The sequence below is a fragment of the Pogona vitticeps genome, chromosome 2, assembly GCF_051106095.1.
Source record: "Pogona vitticeps strain Pit_001003342236 chromosome 2, PviZW2.1, whole genome shotgun sequence".
NCBI classification, from domain to species: domain Eukaryota; kingdom Metazoa; phylum Chordata; class Lepidosauria; order Squamata; family Agamidae; genus Pogona; species Pogona vitticeps.
Genome location: NC_135784.1, coordinates 11232944 through 11255780, shown reverse-complemented (window position 1 = coordinate 11255780; position 22837 = coordinate 11232944). Strand labels below are relative to the sequence as shown.

Sequence of the window (22837 nt, the reverse complement as noted above, 5' to 3'; positions counted from 1 at the left end):
GACCATAGCTCAGGTAGCCGGCTGTTGGGCAGATCAAAGCCCGTAATGCCTGAAAGGCATCCGGACCCCTGCTGCCTCCGCCACCGCTTGGATCCGTGTCGCAGCCGGCTACCCCATGCATGGTCGGACTCCCGAGAGTCCGACCATGGCTGGGGTAGTCGGCCGCGTGGCAGATCCCGGCAGTGGGGGCAGGGTGGGAGGCATCCAGATGCCTTTCAGTGCTCCGAAGGGGAATCCCGGTGGTGGCCTCGGAAGGACCCTTCGGAAGGGTCCTTCCGAGGCTACCGCCGGCATTTTCCCCCAGCTGTGCCGTGGGGCTCCCGCTCAGCTCAAGGAAAATGCCCCTTCCAAAGGGGAATCCCGGTGGTGGCCTCAGAAGAACCCTTCGGAAGTGTCCTTCCAAAGCTACCGCCGGCATTTCCCCCCAGCTGAGCGGTTCGGAGGCTCCCGCCACTCAGCTGGGGGAAAATGGGGGCTATGGGGAAAAAATCGCAAAGGGATTTTTCTCCATAGGCAACATCGCAATGTGATCGCAAAAAAACCTTTCGCTATGCGGATTCGTGAAGATAGGAGGGCCCATGGGTTCACCAAGAGTCGGGCACGACTAAACGACTGAACAATGCGGATTCATCATTAAACGGGGCGCTCGTTATATGAGGCACCACTGTACAAAGAGACACACAAAATATTTTATAGAGCACAAGAACAATTTAAAAATGAAGCAAACATCGTCACTGTATAAGAACAAAGGAGACAAGGGTGACTGCAATAACTACCCTGGCATCTCTCTTCTCAGCGTTGCTTTCCCGTGTTGTGCTGAAGAGACTCCAGGTCCTTGCAGGCAGAGTCTTTCCAGAATCACAGTGTGCATTTTCCAGGTAATAGAGCTACCACTGACATGATATTCTCCCTCAGACAGTTGCAGGAGAAATATAGGGAACAACAACAGCCACTCTTTGTGGCCTTCATAGATCTCACAAAGGCCTTTGATTTGGTTAGCAGGGAGGGCCTTTTTAAAATCCTTCCCAAGACTGGATGTCCACCTCGACTCCTTAACATCATCAGGTCCTTTCATGGGGGAATGAAGCGCACCATAGTTTTTGATGGCTCAACATCAGATCCCATTGACATCGGATTCCAAAACATCTCCTGTATGGAGAATTAGCGCAGCGAAATTGCCCCAGAAGGAGAGCACAGCTGTGATACAAGGATATCTGCAAGCGGGATCTGAAGGACTTAGGAATGGACCTCAACAAATGGGAAACCCTGCCCCGGGCTCCCTGAGATGCTGTGGGATTCCAGAGGAGCGGGGGCGCCTGGCAAGGTCATTTGGCTGGCTTTCTTCGGGCTCCAGGAGTGTGGAGAGCTGAAGAACTTAAGAGGCAATGGGGGAATGAGAGTTACCTAGCATGTTTTTTCCTGGAACTTGCCATGTCAGATACCTGGCCAGTAATTTATTCTCCAGGACCTCCTCCCTCCACTTGTTCCCCTAGGGAAATTAATGGCTCCCTAACAGCTTCCGGAGAGTGGAAAATGGCTGTGAGTACAGTGTATGTGTGTGTGTATATATATATATATATATACGAGCAAACTGTTTAACAATGAATCCACACACCGATGTTTGAATAGGGCAAAAATCGCTTTGCGACGATCGGTAAGTGTTTTGCTTACCAATCTTCGCATTGCCATGTCGGGGGTACAGCTGATCGGTGGTTCGAAAATGGCAACCGAAACACCCAAAATGGCCGTGGGCGGCATTTTCGCGCCCTGCCCTCGCTTACCAAGGGTGCGAAAATGGCGGTTGGATGGGGAAACTTCACTCAACGGTGAGTTTGGGCCCCATTGGAACGCATTAAACAATGGGCTTTTCCGTTCTGTTTAGCGATGATTCCCCATAGCAAAGGTTAATAGAAACTTTTACAAAATGAATGTAAAAAGAGAAAAGGATGGATGTTCTAAGGCCAACTGATGAAAGAAAAGGAAGTAGTGAAGAGAGAGAAGCTATCATTTGATTTAGAAGGCTTTGCCCTCAACAATAATAATAGTATTTGAGTTTTAAAGAGGGTACCAATGATGTTGTATTCTATATTTTTTATGAACAAAAGTATGTTTTCCTTATTATTTATGAAGAACTAGGTGTTTCTAAGCCATTGAAAGTAGACTGCTTTGTAATGACAGGAACTGTTGGAAGGAGTGGAAATTTTGGTTTTTCAAGCGCTGGCCTCTTCGGGCCCTGGACTGCACTGGGTCAGAGGTGACCAAATCCTTTGATCCTCAACTTCTGAGCTTTTCAGAGGCTGGGAAACCCAAGCCTTGAGAAGATTCCTTTTTTCTGACTCAGGCAGAACAAAGGGATATAAATATTGGGAGAGATCTCACCCAAAGTCTTATTAGAAAGCAACAGAGAACCATAGATGTTTGGTTTCATGGAGTACAACAGACGATGGAAATGATGCCGGGTGAATGTCCTTGGAAGAGCGGAAAGATAACCGTGAGCGAGTGACAGCCAGCAAAATATTTTACACCCAGCTACCTGAGAAAAAAATTTTCTGTTTATTAACAACACACGTAGAACTAAATAGTGATTTTTTAAATTTGTATATATTTATTTTTAATCTTTAAATATTATTGAATGTCTTTCATTGTAAATGATAAGGGTTTTTGTTTCCCATCATTGTATTCTTGGGAATTTTGAAGTGTTCTGAAGATGTATTCTCTGTCTTTCTAGATTATGAGATCCAGTTATTTTTAATATGTTTGTATTTTAGATTCAAACACGTCTTAAATTTTCCCTATTATCTAAATTGAAATTCCTGCTTCTTTGTACAAGGTGCAAGATTGTGTTTTAAGTAAGCCTGCAGTTTTTGCTTAACTGTATGACGCTTGGATTTGAAGATATGTGCCTACAGTTTTTTCTCATCCCTGTAAGACTGCCTTACTTTTTTTTTTTTTGGATTTAGTATATTTAAGTATGAAATGATGTAACTCAATGAACTTGTACAGAATTAACAAGTTTTGGAATTGGCTGAAATCATTGCAGCAGTGAAAAGACTTCTTAAGTGCTACATAGATGAGCTTCGAACACCATGTCACTGGTTGTCTATCTGATGGCAAAAATCAGGCTGAACCCATCCTGACTGGATTGTCGTCCTTTCCTGAGGAGAGGAGAGAGAAGCCCATGGAGACCCGAAGGCAGAATATATGACCCTTCAGAGAAGTGACACCTCCATGGGGAGAACAGGAAGATAGAGAGATGAAAAAGGTCACAGAGAAAACCAGGAGTATAGAGATAGTTCCGGGTGAAGAATCAAAGGTTAAGACAAAAGAAGGGATGGGAGAGTCTGGAAATAAAGAGCCAGGGGTGTCTAAGGTGGAAATTCCAGTGAGGGAAGCAGAAGGTCCATCAGAGGAAAGGAAGGATCCACCGGATAAAGGAACATTAGGAGCAGCAGAGGTGCAGGAGAAAAAGAAAGGAATAAGAGAGGAGGAGGGAAGAGAAATATATCTTGGGGAACAATCAAGAAGCGAGACAGCGGAAGCTGGAGAGGTAGATGGGCAAAATAAGGAGAGGATATTATCACAAGCCTGGAAGTGGATATGAATGGAGAAACCCTGGACCAAACAGTGGGAAAACTTGATGATACGTCACTAAGAGGTAGAAGGGAGTCAGTGAGAAGTTAGACCGGAGAAACCTCATATTGGGGAGAGAAAGAAGTGAGAAAGTGAAGAAATGTTACCGCAAACCCGAGTATAAATCAGCAGAGTTTATATTTTCAGGTCCAGAAGGTGAAATAAATTACTCAGACACGTCCAACTTCCTCCAGCACGTGTATTTACAGCAGATGTACAAAAGTAGAAGTGGCAGCATGTCAGCATGGCATCAATCAAGGTGGAGGGTACATGTTCTCTATACAGTGTATACAGTATATATAACCCCCACAGTCTGGTTTCATTGTGGGAATCACCTTTTTTCTGCATTCATATCAACATCAATGAATTGTAGAATCTCCTTGCCTGGGAGGTCTGTAAATTTCTTTAGGATTCCTGTGGAGTCCGATATCCTAACAAAGTTAGGACCTCCAAATATCAATGACGTCATACCGGGGAGAGGTGATAGAAATACAAAGAATGTAGGAGGACCTTTCATAAAAGCAGTCATCTTTCTATTCATCCAAGATCTCATACAAAGGGGAAAACTTTGAAATGCAAAGAATGTGGGAACAGCTTCAGTCTGAGCAGAAATTTAAGGATACATCAAAATAACCCATACAGTAGTACAGTGTTGTCTCACAAGACAAATTTAATTCATTCTGTGGTTAATGTCTTGTTCCAAAAAATTCATCTTGTGAAACATGTTTTCCCCTAGGAATGCATTGAAATCTAATGTGTTCCTATGGGGGGAAAAGTCAGAACAACATCAAATTTGGTTTAGAAAGGGTTTATTAAGTGCTCTTTAAAGCTACACATATTGTGCAGATGATTTCAGAAATTTCAATCAAAATACTTTAACCTTTAAACCATCATAGTAAAACATTTAAAAATCAGCAAACATGAGGCAGAAATATCTGCCTTCCCTCAAACTGAACAGAAACAGTCACTAACAGTCCTTGGAGTGTGCAAAGTTCTTCAGAAAGTGCGTTTTCAAGGCATGTAAACATACAGAAACCAACAGTACAGAAACTTTACATTTCACAATTTATTGTGAACAAGCGAGGCTGAAGTCTCTAAACCACCAGGACCAGTGTTTTAAGTCAGGAAATTGGGGGCAGACAGAACTGTCTCCACCTCACAGGAGCAGTATTTGACATTCCCAGAGCTGCAGAGGGTCTCCCTGGTGATGGCCTAAAGATGGTCAACCGGGAGAAGGCTTTAAGGCTTGACCTCAAGGCTTCTAGGAGGAGGAGGAGGAGGAGGAGTAAGACAACTGGGCACTGTTGGTAGAAGCAGCAGGTTCCTCTTCCTGTCTTGGCCTCTTTGTGAGGAACCTCTCCATTGTCTGCTGCTTCCGCCGCCTTTTCAGCATCCCTCCGAAAGGGACCTGATCCTTTCGTCAGATGTGTTTGAAAGGTCATGTGCCAGAGCCTTGTCCGGGTGGTATCGCTGTGCTTGAGTCTGCACATTTTGCCACTGTTCTAAGAGCTCCTTCGGTTTAGTGGTGGACAGCTGTTCCTCGCCTGGCTCTTCTCCCCTTTCCAAAGAGGCCTGCTCCTCCTTAGCCTCTGCCTGCAATTCGACCAGCTCCTGGGTGGACACCTCCCAGTCATGGCACTCCACCAGTTCACAGATGTCCTCCTCTGTGACCCCAAGGCCCATGTTCCTCCCCAAGGCAACAATGTCCTCCCTCACTGTTGACTCTGGTGCAGGCTCAGAAGCATCAGAGTCACTTGTTGCCACACAGTCTGGCCGCAGGTCGTGCCAAGCAGAATTAAGATTTCTCTGTCTGGTCCCGTCCCAGGCTATGGTGATCAACTTCAAGGAGCTGACCGTGTCAAAGTTGTTCCTCCAGAATTCACCCAGGGTGAGGTTGGTGCAATCGGTCACCTCAAAGCAGCGCCCGAAAAGCATCTTGGTGTACCATTTCTTTAAATTGGCACTGACCTGCTGATCCATTGGCTGGAGTACCGGGGTAGTGTTAGGCGGCAGGGACATGATTTGAATGAAGCTGAACTCCTCTAACAAGTCTTCCTCAAGGCCTGGAGGATGAGCAGGAGCATTGTCCATCAGGAGCAAGGCCTTCAGCGGCAGGTCGTTGTCCACCAGGTTGGATGCATGTGACACAAGCCTTAGCATTGGATCGGCACAACACACACAGCTGGCTTTTGTTGATCTTGTGCTTACTGAAGGCCCGTGGGTTTTCCAAGTGGTACAACAGCAAGTGCTTTATCTTCAGGTCCCCACTGGCTTTGGCACAGAAGAGGAGGGTCAGAAGGTCCTTCATGGGCTTGTGGCCAGGCTGCTTGCTCTCCTCTTGATTGATGGAGGTCCTTTTGGGCATCCTCTTCCAAATCAGCCGGTCTCGTCACAGTTGAAGACCTGCTGTGGAAGGTAGCCCTGTGTTGTGTTGTAACAACATCCAGGAACTCCATGGCAAAATCCTTTGCCGCAGGAAAATCAGAACTGGTGGCCTCTCCATGCCTGATCCAGATCTGGTTTCAAAGTGTTCAAACCAGCCTCTGCTTGCCTTGAGGTCTTCTGGCTCGGCTGAGGTTCCTGGCTCTTGCTGCACGAGGTCTGCGTACAAGGCCTTGGCTTTCTCACAAATGACAGCCTCAGTCACTGTGTCCCCTGCACGCTGCTTCTCTTGCATCCAGATGAGCAGCAACTTCTCCACCTCCTCCAGAGCAGCTGGACGGTTCTTCACGATCTTGGTGACTCCCTTGGCTACATCTGTTGCAAGGATCTTCTCCCTCTTCTTAAGGATGGTACCGATGGTGGATGGATTCCTCCGGTACTCCCTGGTGAGGTCTATCACTCGCATGCCTCCGTCATGCTTCCTGATGATCTCATTCTTCATCTCTAGAGTAATATTTTCCTTTGTCATCTTTCCGGCCTCTGCAGAAGCAGCCTTCTTGGGACCCATGTCAGCACAGCTGCTACGTTCACAAAAAAAGAGGCAGTGCTTCACATCCATTTGATACACACCTTCGCACCCCTGGCCAAAACTGCCCTGGACAAACAAGTGGCATAACACACACACCCAACACAAGCTAAGCCCCCTACCTTTCCTGTGCAACTAAAAAAATGGCATAACAAGCCCCCCTCTACCACAGGAGAACCAATTGACAACCTACCTTTTGGCAAAAATGTTCTGAAAGCCTTCAATTTCTCCAAAGACAGGATGTGTCCACAACACAGACCGCACCAAACACAGGATGCGCCTACGACACAGACCACAGTTGCTCCTCTCAAAGTCAACCTTGGAACTGCACGTGGAAAAGTGAACCCTGGCTGCATTGGGGAGGCATTTTAAATGTCCCAGCACAATGCATCCTGGCTATTAATGGTTGAGATTTAAACCAAATAAAAATAAAAACGGAAAAGATTCGTCTTGCAAAGCACGGCCATGGGAACATTCATTTTGCCAGTCACCAACCCCATCACCAAAACAATTGATCTTGTGATTTTTTTCATCTTGCGAGTCACTGGATAAGCGAAAAAGGCACCCGTTACTTAGAGCAGTGGTCTCCAGCCTTGGGCCTCCAGATGTTCTTGGACTTGAACTCCCATAAATCCTGGCCAGCAGAGGTGGTGGTGAAGGCTTCTGGGAGTTGTAGCCCAAGAACATCTGGAGGCCCAAGGTTGGGGACCACTGACTTAGAGCACATACCAAATTGGCTGACATGGAAAGATGGAACAACTTTGCAGTCAGGCCGGCTGGGCGCGCGGAGGAAGTGCTGCCTCCGGGAGGCAAGAGTTGCAAAGTAGCTCCATGTCCGGCTTCTTGCAGATGAGGGAGGTCAGAGGCAGACAAGGGGGGGGGGAACGGCTGCTTGTTAGCCAGCTGCTCCCTGGAGAGGGAGGGTGGGGAGTGAGCAAGCTAAGAAGCAAATCCACAGACTAGTACTGGCCACGCGAACTGGGGGTTGATGATCCCTTGTCTAGAGAACATGGTAGCTGCTTTGCCAATGCATTTATCCAGGGAGAGATCATTGAGCCAAGATAAACAAAGTCATGAACAACCTCCAATTTGTGCGTAGTGATGCTAATAGAGGAAGGTGAGTCCACACCCTGGCCCATGACTGTGTTTTCTTCAGGCTGATTGTAAATCCAATGTCTTGGCAGGCCTTGCTAAAACGATTCATAAGTTGCTGGAGGTCTTCAGTAGAATGGGCAACAACAGCTGCATCATCAGCAAAGAGGAGGTCCCGCATGCATTTCAGCTGGACTTTGGTCTTCGCTTTCAATCTAGAGAGATTAAAGAGCTTTCCATCTTTAATCCAAAAAACCCCCCCGTAAATTTAAGATAAATGGCTGTTGTGGGTTTTTCAGGCTCTTTGGCTGTGTTCTGAAGGTTGTTCTTCCTAACGTTTTGCCAGTCTCTGTGACAGCATCTTCAGAGGACAGCACTCTGTGCAATGGTGCAGTTTGTTTGGGAGTTGAATCAGACATCTCTGTTAAATATTGACATAGTATGTATGCTGTTCCTAACACTGCCATTTTTTGTGGCTCTGATTTCGTGATTTCTGACATCTGCAACTGCTTGAGAGCAGTGGTCTCCAACCTTGGGCCTCTAGATGTTCTTGGACTACAACTCCCAGAAACCTTCACCACCACCTCTGCTGGCCAGGATTTCTTTCATGGACACATCCACTTTCTCAGACACATGGAAACGGGATGAAGTGTAGAATGAAATATCCATTTCAGCAGCAGAACATTCCAGATATCCATTGGCTTTTCCATAATGGCAGACCTACATGCAGTCATTCATGGTCTTTATTATTTTAAGGTAGTGTTGTAAACATTCCTCCCAGAGACAGAACTATACCATATGTTTTTGACAAAAACATGGGAATGGACACTTAGCACTTTGAAAAGTATCTGCTTCTCTGTTCTGTGGTCTTTTCTGATCTGGGATCTGTGGCATCTGGTAACTCTGGAATCGGCCCAGAACCTCTTGCTGAGTTTTGAATTTTTTGGTTGTTGTGGGTTTTTCGGGCTCTTTGGCCGTGTTCTGAAGGTTGTTCTTCCTAACATTTTGCCAGTCTCTGTGGCCGGCATCTTCAGAGGACAACACTCTGTGCTCTTGTAAATTTTTTGTTCAACTTCACAGTGGTTGTGCAGGCATTCACAGAGTATAATAGCTGTTGATTAATCCTTGTCTCATTTACTGTCGCTTACACTCTCAGTGACTCACTCTGATGCATTAGTAGTATTGAGATGTTTCCTTTATTTATCAACAACAAACTAATAATGAACATGACTGCATTTAACCACTCTGCTACTTGTCTACTTTCACAGACCTTTTTTTACCAACCCCATCAACTGATGTTAATCGATTTTTCAGAATAGACATCCTTCAGTCTCAAGAGACTATGGTAATGTGCTCCGTATGGAGGACTTGGAGCAGCGTCTAGTGTGGCTGAGGAGGCCAATTCAAGAGTGACCATCCCTTCCACACTGAAGACAAATCCAATCTGTCCCCTTTCCAGCTCCCTGATTTGGCTGGTTTCGGGACTGCCTCTTTGCCTCGGCCTGCTGGACAAGGGTCTCTTCAAAATGGGAGAGGCCATGATGCACTGCTTGTCTCCAGGCTGAATGCTCACATGTCAGGGTTTCCCATCTGTTGAGGTCCATTCCTAAGGCCTTCAGATATTAACAGACTCTGAGGAAAAAGAACTCTCAGCAGACAGGTGGGTTTCTCTTTGAATTCAGAACCATTGAGGGAACTATTGATTAATGCTGGACAGATTGACAGCTACTCCCAGCCTAGAAACCGTCACAGCAAACAAGCTAGAAAACAGCAAATCAGGTTTAAAAAAACTCCAACTGTTTCTTCAGAATTGCAATCCCTTTCATCTCATGATTCCTACAATGTTTTAATACATGCAGATGGGGGCTTGCCTCCATCTTTCCTTCCAATCCAGAGCTCTGCCTTGGTGCCATTTTGTTGAGTTTGTGCATCTGTTTTCTCAGTCAGCACACAGTGATCTGCCCAAAGATCGGAGATTTTAGATCAGACATACGAAAGAAGCATCAACAAGTGTCAGGAACCAAACGTCAAGAGAGTACTACCGTCTATTTCAAATTCTTTCCCTCCTATGTAGAGCTTCAGACCTCTCCTCTTTCACCCTCATATGAGGGCCAATTTAAGAAGATTAGTGAAGGGACGCTTTAAAAATACAGGGAGATGAAAACTATTGTGAGAAAAACGTCAGGGTTATGAACCTAGAAGATTCTAAGCTTTTAAGAGCATAAATCTTGTCACAAGGTCAAGCTTTTAGAACCAATTGTATCAACACATGCAAAGCTTTTAACTTCACAGGGTCTCAACAGATGATTGATTGGTGATTGTGATGTACTTTTTCTCTTGAAAAATATCACAAAAAACCCTTTGTACAGTTTCAGTCTGGGATGGAGAGGAGGGGGAGGGGATCAGACATCATTCAAAGAGAGGGTTGGATGGAGCAGCAAAGGTTTGATTTGCCTTGAAATGAGCTACGTTCCTGGAGTCCACAGCCAAGCCAACTCCAACCTTTAAGGGCTAATCAATGCCCTCGTCTCCATCCGGGACGATAAATGCTGGCCATCAGATAGCATTTTCCATCACCCCTGACAGCAGCCGCCCTGTTTAGGAGAACAGACAGGCCTGGCACACACAGCATCCTCTTTCAACTACAAGGCTTAGGAAGAGCAGCCAATTACTGCTATTGCTGTCTCCCAGCATCTGCTGTACATCCGGGTTGCATCACTTCATCTAACAGCAGAGCCAGGCTTAGGTTGGACTGAAGGAGCTGCCTTCACCCCAAGCATGCCATTGCAGATCCAGTTCTTAAATGTTTAGCATATATCTACATCATTGGTTTCCAACCATGGGTAACCCAGGTGTTCTCGGACTGCAAGTCCCAGAAAGCTTTGCAACTAGCTGTGCTGACTAGGGCTTCTGGGAGTCGCAGTCCAAGAACACCAGAGCTACCCAAGACTGGGAACCACGGATCCACCTCATGGTGCAGATGCTGTTGTGACCCTTTTACCTAGTATTGAGTCCTAATCCACCAACTGACAAACAAGACATTAAAAGCCCCCCCAAGCTTAGCTTTCTTCACTTTGAAGACATGTCTATATATTACAAATGTATTCCAGTTTTAAAACAGGAATCTATTACAAAACATGACAGTCCCCCCCCCCCTTAAACAATATTGTGAAATGGTAGTTACTGAGTGCTGTGAATGATCTGTAAGGGATATTTAGCCCTGGCTAGAATGAGGATTTCCACAATTCCTTGAGCAAATGCAACAACTCTGGAACATTTCATGTTTAGTATTTGGCCCAAATAGACTATTTTGTAATGGCAGAAGAGGATAAAAACTGTTTGCCATAAAGTATTATAATTGTTATGCATCAGTAATTAAACATAATTATTCTGGTAACTCTTCATTATGTAAATTTACCTAGCAGTTTATACCCACTTGTACACTGGGGAGGAGTGTGAGACCAATTATAAAGGTTAGAGAAGCGAGTTCATGATTCTGTCCAAGGGGGAGAAAGGGGATAAATAAAGGGAGGGAGGAAAGAGAAGAGGAAAGCAGCCAACCTGATCTGTGGGGGTAAGAAAAATGCCACATCTTGGGCTAAAAGAAACACGAATGGATCATGGAATCAGCATAATCAGCAACCAAGCAGGACAGAGTGCATTCATTGAGAAGGGGGGGTTAAAATCACTCTGTCCCCCACCAGCTTCCCCTGTGATTGAGCTTGCTGGGTTTGTGAGCTATAACTGTTTTAAATTTTCTATAAAAGGTCTATTAGAATTTTACTATTTTGATGTCATTAGATGTCTTAGAAATATCTGCATTTCACAAAGTAGTGCTGGAAAGAATTCGAACTACTTTTGGAGATAGAACTGAAAGTGTTTCACGTTGTGTGTTTAGATGACTGTTATATATTATGCTGCGGTAAAACACTGAGGCTAGTGCTAAGCACCAAGTCAGCAGTATAGAGATTCGTGTAAGGAATAAACACATTTTCAGCAACTAAGACCTGAATATTGTGCCCTACCTTAACTTTGGTGCCTCTGACTGACTTTGCTGACAAGAACTCTGTCTTGTCTGAGGGTTTTGTTCCACTAGAAGTGGGGAAAGGTTGAGCTTCTCGGGCAGGTGAGTCCTGGCCTCTGGACGTCCTCCTGATTCAGTGGAGAAGAAGTCCAGCGGCCAGGATCGAAGGGCCCGATCCAGATCCCCCTCCATATTTCCTTCGCCAAACTGGTCTGCGCTGGGCCGAGGAGGACCCTTGAAGGAAGAGGCGGTCGAGGCTTTGATCTTGTCATGCAGTTGGAATTCTATTAAGGAAAAAAAGAGAAATGAGCAGATGGAATGAAGGAGGGCAAAGTGGAGAGTCCTGCTGTGCAGGCAGATGATGGAAGATGGTGATTTGACGTCATTTCTCCTCGGGTGTTGTGAGTCTCCCTTTGGAAGGAGAGACACACAATCCGGGTCAGTCCGAGAGCCTGAACTCCCTGCTCGTTTGCCTCCTTTTTCTCTCTTCAAATATTTGTGAACAAACTCTGGTGACGGGGACTCTTGTGTCTCGTCTGAGTCTTTCCTTGAGAAGCTCCGCCATTTTCCTCTTTCGAGCCTTCAACGCCCCTCCCCCCACAGTTGTTTCTGTCTTTCCCTCTCCGCCATTTTCCTCCTCTTTGGAGCCTTTGTACCCTTCAACGCCCCCCCTGCCCGCCCGCCTTGTTACTCCCCCCCACCGATCGTGCAGGAGGGGGGAAGAGGAGGAACCTAGAGCTACGAAAACGAGGGAAGAGCCCCTCCCCTGGACGCCCTTTGAACGGGAGCCGGAAGAAGCGGGGATCCTGCAGCGCCTGCCTCTTCCCCTTCGGCCCAAGAAAGGCGCCTGAGGAGAGAAGCGGGGCTTTTGGGGCGCCTCCCGGATCGGGACCTGGACGGAGGTGGGCGATGGATTGGGGGGGGCAGGTCGGGGGTGGGGGGTGTTAATATTTGCAGGGGTAGAGAGAGAGCAAGCGCCCATGTCTGGGGAGGGGGGGGAGCGGCTTCTCCGGGCATTGCCAATGGTGCCCGGTTGGGCTTTGTCTTGCTCGACCTTCGTGCAAGGCATTTTTTCCTCTGGGTCTCCTCTGGGGGGAGGGGGATCAAAGGAGGGAGAGGATCTCTGGGGTCGATATCTCACTCCTAAATGCAGGGAGACCAACCCCCCCCCTGCAAGGCCCTAGGGCTTCAATACCGTGGGTGGGTCGGTGGGTGTCTCTTTCTGTTTGTAGGGAGGGGGGTTAAAGAGACCCTGCCTTCCCTTGAATCCTACGATCATCCGGTGGATGGAAACAAAGGAACGGGAGAGAAAGTAACATGCCTCCCATCTCTCCCCCCCTCCCTTATAAAACAGATACATCCCCCTCCCATCCCTTTAAAGGGTCAAAGTCCCAGGTGGGGCTGGAGAGGCAAAGGGGGCTGCGATGGGGGGGGGGAAGAGGTGGGAGGTGGAAGACTTGGGGGGGCAGGAGAAATGGGGCCTGGGAGGGTGGGGGGGTCCTCCCTGCACTTTTCTTCTGAGGGGGAGCGACTGCCAGACCTCTTGCTCTTTTCAACACCCTCTGTGTTTCTCTCTCTCTCTCTCTCTCACACACACACACAAAAACTCTCTGTGTGTGTGTGCTTTCCTGGATTAACTGGCAGAGAGGAGGGCTAATGCAATTCATCTCAAGACCAGATCCTGAGCTGAGGATCAACTGCAGGACGACTCCTCTCCCTTGAGTTTCCTTGTGTTGCGTCTGAACTTTTTCTGAAGGAGAGAGAAGGTGGTGGGTTTTCCTCCCTGGGATGTTTCCTAGCAGAGGTGGAAAGGGAGATCTCCCCAGGAAAGGTCTTCTTTTGGAAGTTGTTCTTTTTCCTGCAGGGCCAAAACTGTTCTGGTCTTTGAGTCCTGAAGGGACAATTCAGGGCCATCGGCTGTGCAAAAGACCTGCCCCTCGCTCCTTATCCCTTGGGATTCCCCTTCCTGCCTCCAATCTGTGGCTCTCCATGGGGTGGAGCGAAGGGGGCTTTGGCAAGAGGCTGAAGGAGCTCCAGTCCTTCTACATGGAGGGCAAGAGGAAAGAAGGAGATGAAGGCAACCCAGCCTCTCCTTCTGGAGCGTTTCCTCTCCTGGCAGGTCTTTTGCAGAGTGAATGGCTCTGAAGGGTCCGTTCCAGCCAAAGTGGTCGTGAAACGCTTTCCTTTACAGCAAGGGGAGCTCCCACCAGGAACCCCTCCCTTGGTTGCCACCTTTCCCAGCTCCTGTGAGTTTGGAAGTGAGCTCAAAGGAAAAACGCCTCTGGAATAACCTCCCTCCAAATATTCGCGTGGCTCCCTCGCTGGGCATTTTCAAAAAACAACTTAAAACATTGATGTTTCGGCAGGCCTTCCCCTTTGTCAGTTCCTGATCCCCCCTTTCCTTCCACTCCCTAGTTCTGTCCCATCTTGTTGTAAGTTTTTTTTACATAAAATTGCTTTTAATTATATTCTTATTTGTTTTAGCTGTTGTAAGCCGCCTAGAGTAATCTTAATTGATTAGATAGGCGGGATATAAATAAAAAAATAAAAAAAATAAAAAAAGGAAGCCGAAGCAAGGTTGGGGGTTGGAAGACAACACGCCAGAGAAGTCCTGAGATCTGAACTGTGCCCGCATTGGGTTGGCAACCCCATGAGACACGGCCCTTGGCACGGAGGCCAAGAAACGCCTTTAGAGACGCCCCCTGTGTTGGGATCCTTGTGGTGACAAAAAATAACAAATTCTCCCCTGAGAACAGAGGGCCTGGTGCAACGGTTAGTCCTCTACATCACGCAGGCTCTGGTGGTTTCTAGATGCTGATTTTCTGTTTTAAAATTTTACATAAGCTGCCTTGGGTCTTTTTAAAGGAGAAAGGCGGGGTAAAAATACTTTAAATAAATAGTGGGGAAAAAATAGAAGTTTTTGACCAGCTGGAATTATGTGCAGACTATAGCACAGCGGTATCACGAGGACACGAATCTGGCACAGAACTTATCGAATTCCTATGACGAAAGGATCGTGTCCCCTTTCCGAGGAATTCTGAAAAGGCGGCAAAGGCAGCTGACAATGGACAGGTTCCTCACAAAGAGACCAATGCAGGAAGAGGAACCTGCTCCTTCCACCAGTGCTGCTGTGTTTGCTTCAACGTGGAGCATTTCTTCTTCCTCCCCCTCATCAACCCCCTAAAAGAGTGCTGCATTGATTTTGGGTGGTTAGGGTGGTTTATATGATTCCACCTCAACTGTTGATGTTAAAGTTGAAATGTTTACTGTAGTTTTTTGCTTCTTCACTGGAAGAAGGTTTTCTGTAGTGTACTGATGCACTTTCAAAAAAGTTTGTTGTGAAATGTTGTGCTTCTTCAATGCAAGAAGGGTTTCTGTAGTGTACTGATGCACTTTCAAAAAAGTTTGTTGTGAAATGTTATGCTTCTTCACTGCAAGAAGAGTTTCTCTGCTGAAAGAGTTATGCAGATGTTCAATCACCTCGATTTCTGAGTCTAAAAAGTTGTCTTATGCTATAAAGTTTATGATGTTTAATGTGCACTTAATAAACCCCTTTGTTATCCTGATTTGCATCTGCAAGCGGGATCTGAAGGCCTTAGGAATAGACCTCAACAGATGGGAAACTCTGACATCTGATCGTTCAGCCTGGAGGCAGGCAGTACATCACGGCCTCTCCGAATTTGAAGAGACCCTTGTCCAGCAGGCTGAGGCAAAGAGGAAGTCACAAAGGAAGCAAAACCAGGGAGCTGGACAGGGGACAGATTGGATTTGTCTCCAGTGTGGAAGGGATTGTCACTCTCGAATTGGCCTCCTCAGCCACACTAGACGCTGTTCCAAGTCCTCCATACAGAGCACGATACCATAGTCTTTCGAGACTGAAGGATGCCTACTAGTGATCCTGATTTGACTTTATTCTGAGTCTTTTTTAAATTTGTTATAAGTTCTAAATGCTTGGGGTGGTCAGTGCAGGTTGTAAAACCTGTGCAGACTTAAACTTGGCTTGGTTGTGACTCTTAGTTAATTTTGGTTGAATTTTTCCCTTCCCCATAGAAATCCATGGAGCCCAAATTTTGACAGCTCCATTGTTTCCTATTGGGGAGAAAAAAAATCACCCTAAATTAACGAAAAGTCACATCTAAGCCAAATTACATTTGCACCCGTTTTAGAAGGTGCAGAAACTATTCCAAGCATTTAAACCCATTTTTGCCCCTTGTATGACACATTTAAAATTGCAAAAATTGACTTCGCAAAGCCCTTGAAATGTATTGAGTCAGCTTCAATACATTCCAATGGAGGAAACATTGTTTCGCTTAGCGATGTTTCCTATGGGGTTTTTCGCGTAACGACGGCAATCCGTTCCAATTGGAACGGATTAACTGGTTTCCAATGCATTCCTATGGGAAATGGTGTTTCGCATAGCAATGGTTTCACATAGCGATGTGTTTTTTTTGAACGAATTAACATCGCTATGCGAGGCACCACTGTATAAGGTTCCTCTCCAGTATGAGTTCTTTCATGTGACCTAAGGTTACCAAACTGACTAAAACGTTTTCCACATTCCATGCATTTATGTGGTTTCTCACCAGTGTGAGTCCTTTGATGTAACCTAAGGTTACCAATCTGACTAAAACTTTTTCCACATTCCATGCATTTATGTGGTTTCTCCCCAGTGTGAGTCCACCACCCTCTCCACCACTTTGCTCATGAAAGAAACGTTGGCGACGGGCCTATAATTGCCAATTTCATCCGCCGCCAAACTAGGTTTCTTTCTTATGGGCCTAATGAGTGTTTCCTTGAGGGCAGAAGGAAACCTGCCGTCAAGGAAAAACCCATTTATTATTACAGTGGCCCATTCTGTTGCTATTGGCCTGGCTGCTTTGATTAGCCAGGCCGGGCAAGGGTCAAGGGAGGAGGTGGTGGCTCAACAGCGGTCAAGCACCTTGGCCACCAAATCAGGCGTGACAGGCCGAAAGGTGTCAAATATCACTGGGCAAGACAAAGCGCTGGACATCTCTGCTCGACTCACTGTGTTCAAAAAAGGAGAGAGGTCCCGGCGGATGGCTTCCACTTTAAAAAAGTGGATTTAAAAAAGGCTGCAAACTGGTCAGGTGAGAAACTAGGGGGAGGCCTATCACCAAGACCAGTTCCGGATAGGTCGCGCACTATACGGAATAACTCCGCCTGCTGATTGGACGCTTCGCTTATCCGGTTAGCGAAGTAAGTTTGACAATTTATTTATTTTATTTATTTATTTATTTTATTTATATCCCGCCTATCTAGTCGATAGACCACTCTAGGCGGCTTACAACATGGGATAGCACTATAAAAACAACAGAATTACATAATAGAAAACTTTCAACAATTAGGTTAAAACATTAGGAAAGAAAAGAGAAGGGGATCAGGAATTAACTAGGAGGAAGGCCTGCTGAACATCAATGTTTTTAATTGCTTTTTGAAAATACTGAGCGAGGGGGCCGCGCGAATATCAGGGGGAAGGTTGTTCCAGAGGCGAGGAGCCACCGCCGAGAAGGCCCGATTTCTTGTCTTTTCCTTCCGGGCCTCCCTTGGCGTTAGGCTCCTCAGCCTTACCTCCTGGCTCGCGCGAGTGACATGGGTAGATCTTGGTGGTAGAAGGCATTCCGCCAAGTATCGAGGCCCTAAACCGTTTAGGGCTTTGTACGTAGGCGTCAAAACTTTGAAGTCGATGCAGAATCTGATGGGCAGCCAATGGAACGCGGCCGGAGTGGGTGAGATGTGTTGGAATTTTTTCACCCCACTGAGGAGTCTGGCCGCCGCATTCTGACCACCTGAAGTTTCCGCAACAGCCTCAAAGGCAGCCCCACGTAGAGCGCATTACAGTAGTCTAATCTTGAGATTACGAGCGCATGCACCAAAGTGGTGAGCGCCCCAACATCGAGATAGGGCCACAGCTGGGCTACCCGCCTAAGATGGTAGAAGGCGGTTCGGACCACCGATGCCACCTGGGATTCCATAGTGAGCGCCGGGTCTTTTGGGGTCACAACCCCAAAAGAGAGGGAGTTTCCCAAGCTCCCGACTGTGGGGGCGCCTGTGATGAGATGGGTTTTTAAGTTAAAATCTTTTTAGGCATATGGGTTTTGTAATTAAGAAATAAGCCAGAGAGGTTCCATTTTGTTTCTTTGTATATAATATCTGTGCTATGCTGACAAGTTGTTTTCTAGGCGAGCAGAGAGCATGTTTTTCTGAAGGCCTGAGAAGGACTCTGTGTGATAAGATAGATGGAAATTGTTGTGGCTCTTTGAGAAACCACCGTAACCCAAATAACATCTGCTGTGTATGAGAGAGAATTCATGTGATGTAACAGGACTGTTTGCCTAGTAACGAACTCTGATTGGATGACATCGTGGGAAGGTGCATTAGGCCCTTGCCAGTTACTCTTGAAAAAGGAACTTTTTACCTATGGACTTTGTCTTTCCAAGACCGACCTTTCAGTGATTCGTGACCTACATTTCAGCCATATGGGACTTACCCTGATGTCTTGAGAGAGAGTGTGGTGGCCTACCTACATGGACTGGTTTCTATGCTTTGCTGGATTACTTTTGGATTTATGGGATTTTCCTAAGGACTATGCATGGACTATTTTCTATGGACTGTTCTAGGGAAAATTCTTTATGGACTTCTTTTCTTGGAATACTCCATATGGACTATGCTCTTGTAATTTAGTAAGGACTATGGTATATTTACTGGATTTTTCTTTTCTAAGGACTATGGGACATATAATGGATTTTTACTGTTGTTTAGGGATTTTTATTCTATAGGATCACTGAGGACTATAGCCTTGTTATAACCTACTTGGATTATTTTATTTTACTAATGATTTCCTGGACTGGAACTGTTTTTATTAATGGCTTTTTGGATTTTTGAATACTTTTATATTTTTCATGTTTTCTTTGCCTCACTACATCTGTGTAACTAAACAGCACAATGCTAGTTTATTTGTTTTGGTTTAATTTGGCTTTGAATATCTAGTAACATGCTTTTTCTTTAATAAAATAAAGATTATAAAACTCATTTGGTTTCCTGAACAGTACACTTGTCATAGGGTCATCTGAGAGTGCTGCCTCGGCCTAGCTTACTTAGAGTCCTGTCAGTGGTGCAAGTTAAGTCTAAGGACTACAAAGCCCACTTGACCTTTTCACAATAATATCTGAGAGTACCAGGGTGTTCTTATGTGGGCAGACCTGTGAGAAGGAGTGTTGTAGCATGGCTGGCTGAATTGGACTCTTCAGCCCATTTTAGCATGTGCAAACTCCTGATTGCTCTCTGTCCAAGCGTACACGTGTGTTTTCGAACCCGTGTTCGTCACAGCGCCCACCCTTAGTACCTCCGTCTTGTCCGGGTTCAGCCTCAGCCTGTTCTCCTGCATCCATTGCAGTACGGTCCCCAGGCAGCACTGGAGGGACAGAACAGAATCTCCTGCGGAAGGTGGAAATGAGATGTACAGCTGAGTATCATCAGCATACTGATGACACCGAGCGCCACACCCCCTGATGACCCCACCCAGTGGCCTCATATAGATGTTAAACAGCATTGGGGAGATGATCGACCCCTGTGGAACCCCGCAATTGAGATTCCACGGGGCCGAGACACTCTCCCCAAGCTGGACTCTCTGGGGACGGTCCTCCAAGAAGGAGCGGAGCTAGGCCAGTGCAAGGCCCCCAATTCCCAACTCGGAGAGCCTCCCCAGGAGGATACCGTGGTCAATGGTATCAAAGGCCGCTGAGATGTCGAGGAGGACCAGCAGGGACACGTTGCCCCTGTTGGCCTCTCTCAGTAGGTCATCACACAGGGCGACCAATGCCATTTCTGTGCCATGGCGCGGCCTGAAGCCCGACTGAAACGGATCCAGGGCATCTGTTTCGTCCAGGTGCGCCTGAAGCTGGTCGGCCACCACCCTCTCCACCACCTTACTTAGGAAAGAAACATTGGCGACGGGCCTATAATTGCCAATTGTGTCCGCCGCCAAACTTGGTTTCTTCCTAACGGGCCTAATGAGTGTCTCTTTGAGGGCAGATGGAAATCTGCCCTCCAGGAAAGACCCATTAATTATTGCAGTGGCCCATTCCGTTGTTGTAGGCCTGGCTGCTTTGATTAGCCAGGCCGGACAGGGGTCAAGGGAGGAGGTGGTGGCACGACAGCGATCAAGCACCCTGGCGACAGTATCAGGCGGGACAGGCTGAAATGTGTCAAAAATTACCGGGCAAGACGGAGCGCTGGACATCTCAGCTCGACTCACTGTATTCAAAAAAGGAGACAGGTCCCGGCGGATGGCCTCCACTTTAGATTTAAAAAATGCTGCAAATTGGTCCGGTGTAAGACTAGGGGGAGGCCCATCACCCGGGCCAATTCCGGATAGGTCGCGCACTATACGGAATAATTCCGCCTGTTGGTTGGACGCTTCGCTTATCCGGTTAGCGAAGTATGCTCGACTGGCAGCCTTTACCTTAGCCAGGTAAAGGTTAGTGGCGACCTTAACAGCTATCCAATTGTAATCCGTCGGGTCCTTTCTCCATTTGCGCTCTAGCCATCTCCTAATCCGCTTCAACGCCTGAAGGTCCTGGTTAAACCATGGCGCCGGGCGAGCTCTGCGTTGGAGAGGGCGTTTAGGTGCGATCATGTCGCACCTAAGCAAGCAGCCTTTACCTTAGAGAGGTAAAGGTTAGTTGCAACCCTGACAGCTATCCAATTATAATCCGTCGGGTCCTTCCTCCACTTACGCTCTAGCCTTCTCCTATGTCGCTTCAGAGCTTGGAGCTCCTGGTTAAACCAAGGCGCTGGGCGCATTCTGTGACGGAGAAAGCGTTTAGGCGCAATCATGTCTACGGCCCTGGTGGCAGCCATGGTCCAGCTGTCAACCAGAGCATCAACAGGAGCACTAGCCAGGTCAGCCGTGAACCCTCTCATGGCATCCTGGAATCCAACCGGATCCAGTAGCCTTCGAGGGCGGACCATGAAAGTAGGTCCCTGCTCCCTGCAAGGGGGGAGAGCCATGGAAACATTACATTTTACCAGATGGTGATCTGACCATGACAAGGGGAGTGACACAAGGTCAGTCACCACCAGACCACACTCACTCCAGTTGGTGGAAAAGACCAGGTCCAACGTATGGCCTTCCCACGTGGGTGGGGCCGTTGACATGTTGGGACATGTTCAAGGAAGCCATGGTTTCCAGGAACTGAAGAGCTGGCCCGGTAACCTCTGCCCCCAGACACACATTGAAATCACCCAAGACCAGAAGCCTTGGGGATCCCAACAGTGCCGCACAGACAAAGTCGGCCAGCTCCAGAAGGGAAGTCGCTGGGTTACAGGGAGCGTGATAACACAGCAAAATCCCAATTCCATCCCTGGCCCCAATCGGCACGTGGAGTGCCTCTAGACCCGGCCTTATCACCGAGGAGCATCTGGTAACCTGTAAGCTGGATTTATACACAATGGCTACTCCCCCCCTCGCCCCTCCAGTCTACCCTGGTGCTGGATGGCATAACCGGGCGGACAGATGAGAGCCAGGGGAGGACCCCCCTCCCCGCCAATCCACGTCTCGGTTATGCATGCCAGGTCTGTGTCCTCCTCCAGGATAAGATCACAAATTACCTGGGATTTATTGGACACAGACCTGGCATTCAACAGCAGCAGGGATAGAGTGGAAGGCTGGCTGAACTGGTTACCTCGATATTGGTCAGTCTCAGAACAGTGAACAGCCTTCAAACATCTGTTCCTTGTTCTTCTAACACGGGTAGGGACTGCGCCGACGCTATACCTCCCATTACTCGTAGTCACAGAGATCTTAAAAGGCCCCTCGCTGGGGGGGCAGGCCTTCCAATCCATATCAGGGAGAGAGAAGGGAAAAGGAACAAAAGAAAAAGAGGAAAAGGGGGAAAAGTAAAAGAGAAAAAACAATTTACAAATAAATACAAAATCAAAATATCAAAATTACCAAAAAATGGTGCAATCAAATTATATAAATTACTTAATAAGCATATAATAAAAAATACATAACCCAATTGTAATATAAACTTAATACCAATTAAATTAAAGGATTATATATTAACAGTAAAAGGAAAAGGGAAAGGGAAAAAACAATTATAAAAATCCCACAGTGATTGTCCCCCAACATATATTTCTGAACTGTCCTCCTTTACTATGTAATCTAGTCCTTTTTGATGTTAATCATCCTGATGGTATTAATGGCGGCGCTGGTATGCGAGTCTTAGAGCAAGAGCAAGGCTCCCAGATCTTAATGATGGATACAGCGTTCACAAAGAAACTCATAGACAGAATCAGAGTCACTACTGCCGAAGCTGGAAGGAAGCCTGCCATTGTCCAACCTTGAGAGCTAGCTGTGATAACTTCGTCATTAAGGCACCAAAAACAGAGTGAGGAGAGGGAAGCTGAAGAAAGGGTTACTCTCCGGGTATTAAACATGGCGCAGCGTTCCAACGCTCCTCGCAGGCACCCTCAGCAACCACAGTTTCCAGACATACAGTCCAGACCTACTGCAGCAGTCTCCAGTCTCCAGTTCACAGAAACTCCTCTTAGTTACCTCCAGATGAAACAGGGTTAATCGGAGTCTCTGCAAAGGTGCCTCCAGATGGAAATAAAGCTGAAGCGATAGCCTCTGAGCACCTTCTGAGCTGCGGCTCTGCCTGACTCTTTAATTCTCCCCAATGATTGTACTTAGATTTCTAGAAAATTAGAAGGGAATTTCTCAAAGTTGATTAAAGAGGAAACAAATATTTGAATTAAAGGATTGGTTACTGTAATGGGCAGCCATAACCTCACCGGTCCGTCACAGCTGGGCAGTGAGTCATCAGCCAATGGTGTGATGGAGGATGGAACTTAAGGGGAGGAGCTGGTATAAAAAGGGGGTAAAGAGTGTGTGAGGGGAGATTGAGCTGAGAGATTAAAGTGATTGTTAGTGAGAGTGAGAGAGAGAACCTGTCAGTGAAGGAAAGTCTGTGAGAGCTAGTGTTTGAGAAACAGTGATTGATTAGTTAATTTTCCACCTGTGATTTACTACCATTATTTTTGTAATCAATAAACCAGTTTTTGTTTTGAAGAAACCCTTGTCCTTTTTCATTTAAAGG

The 22837-nt window shown here is 46.8% G+C and overlaps 1 long non-coding RNA gene across 1 annotated transcript; it reads left to right on the top strand.

Moving 5' to 3' along the window:
• The first annotated feature begins 23 nt into the window (after window positions 1-23).
• LOC140703884 (uncharacterized) lies at window positions 24-18764 on the top strand. The gene is made up of 2 exons (XR_012083060.2): window positions 24-12616; window positions 14199-18764. It is a non-coding gene; the product is annotated as an uncharacterized LOC140703884 (long non-coding RNA).
• Window positions 18765-22837: the final 4073 nt, after the last annotated feature.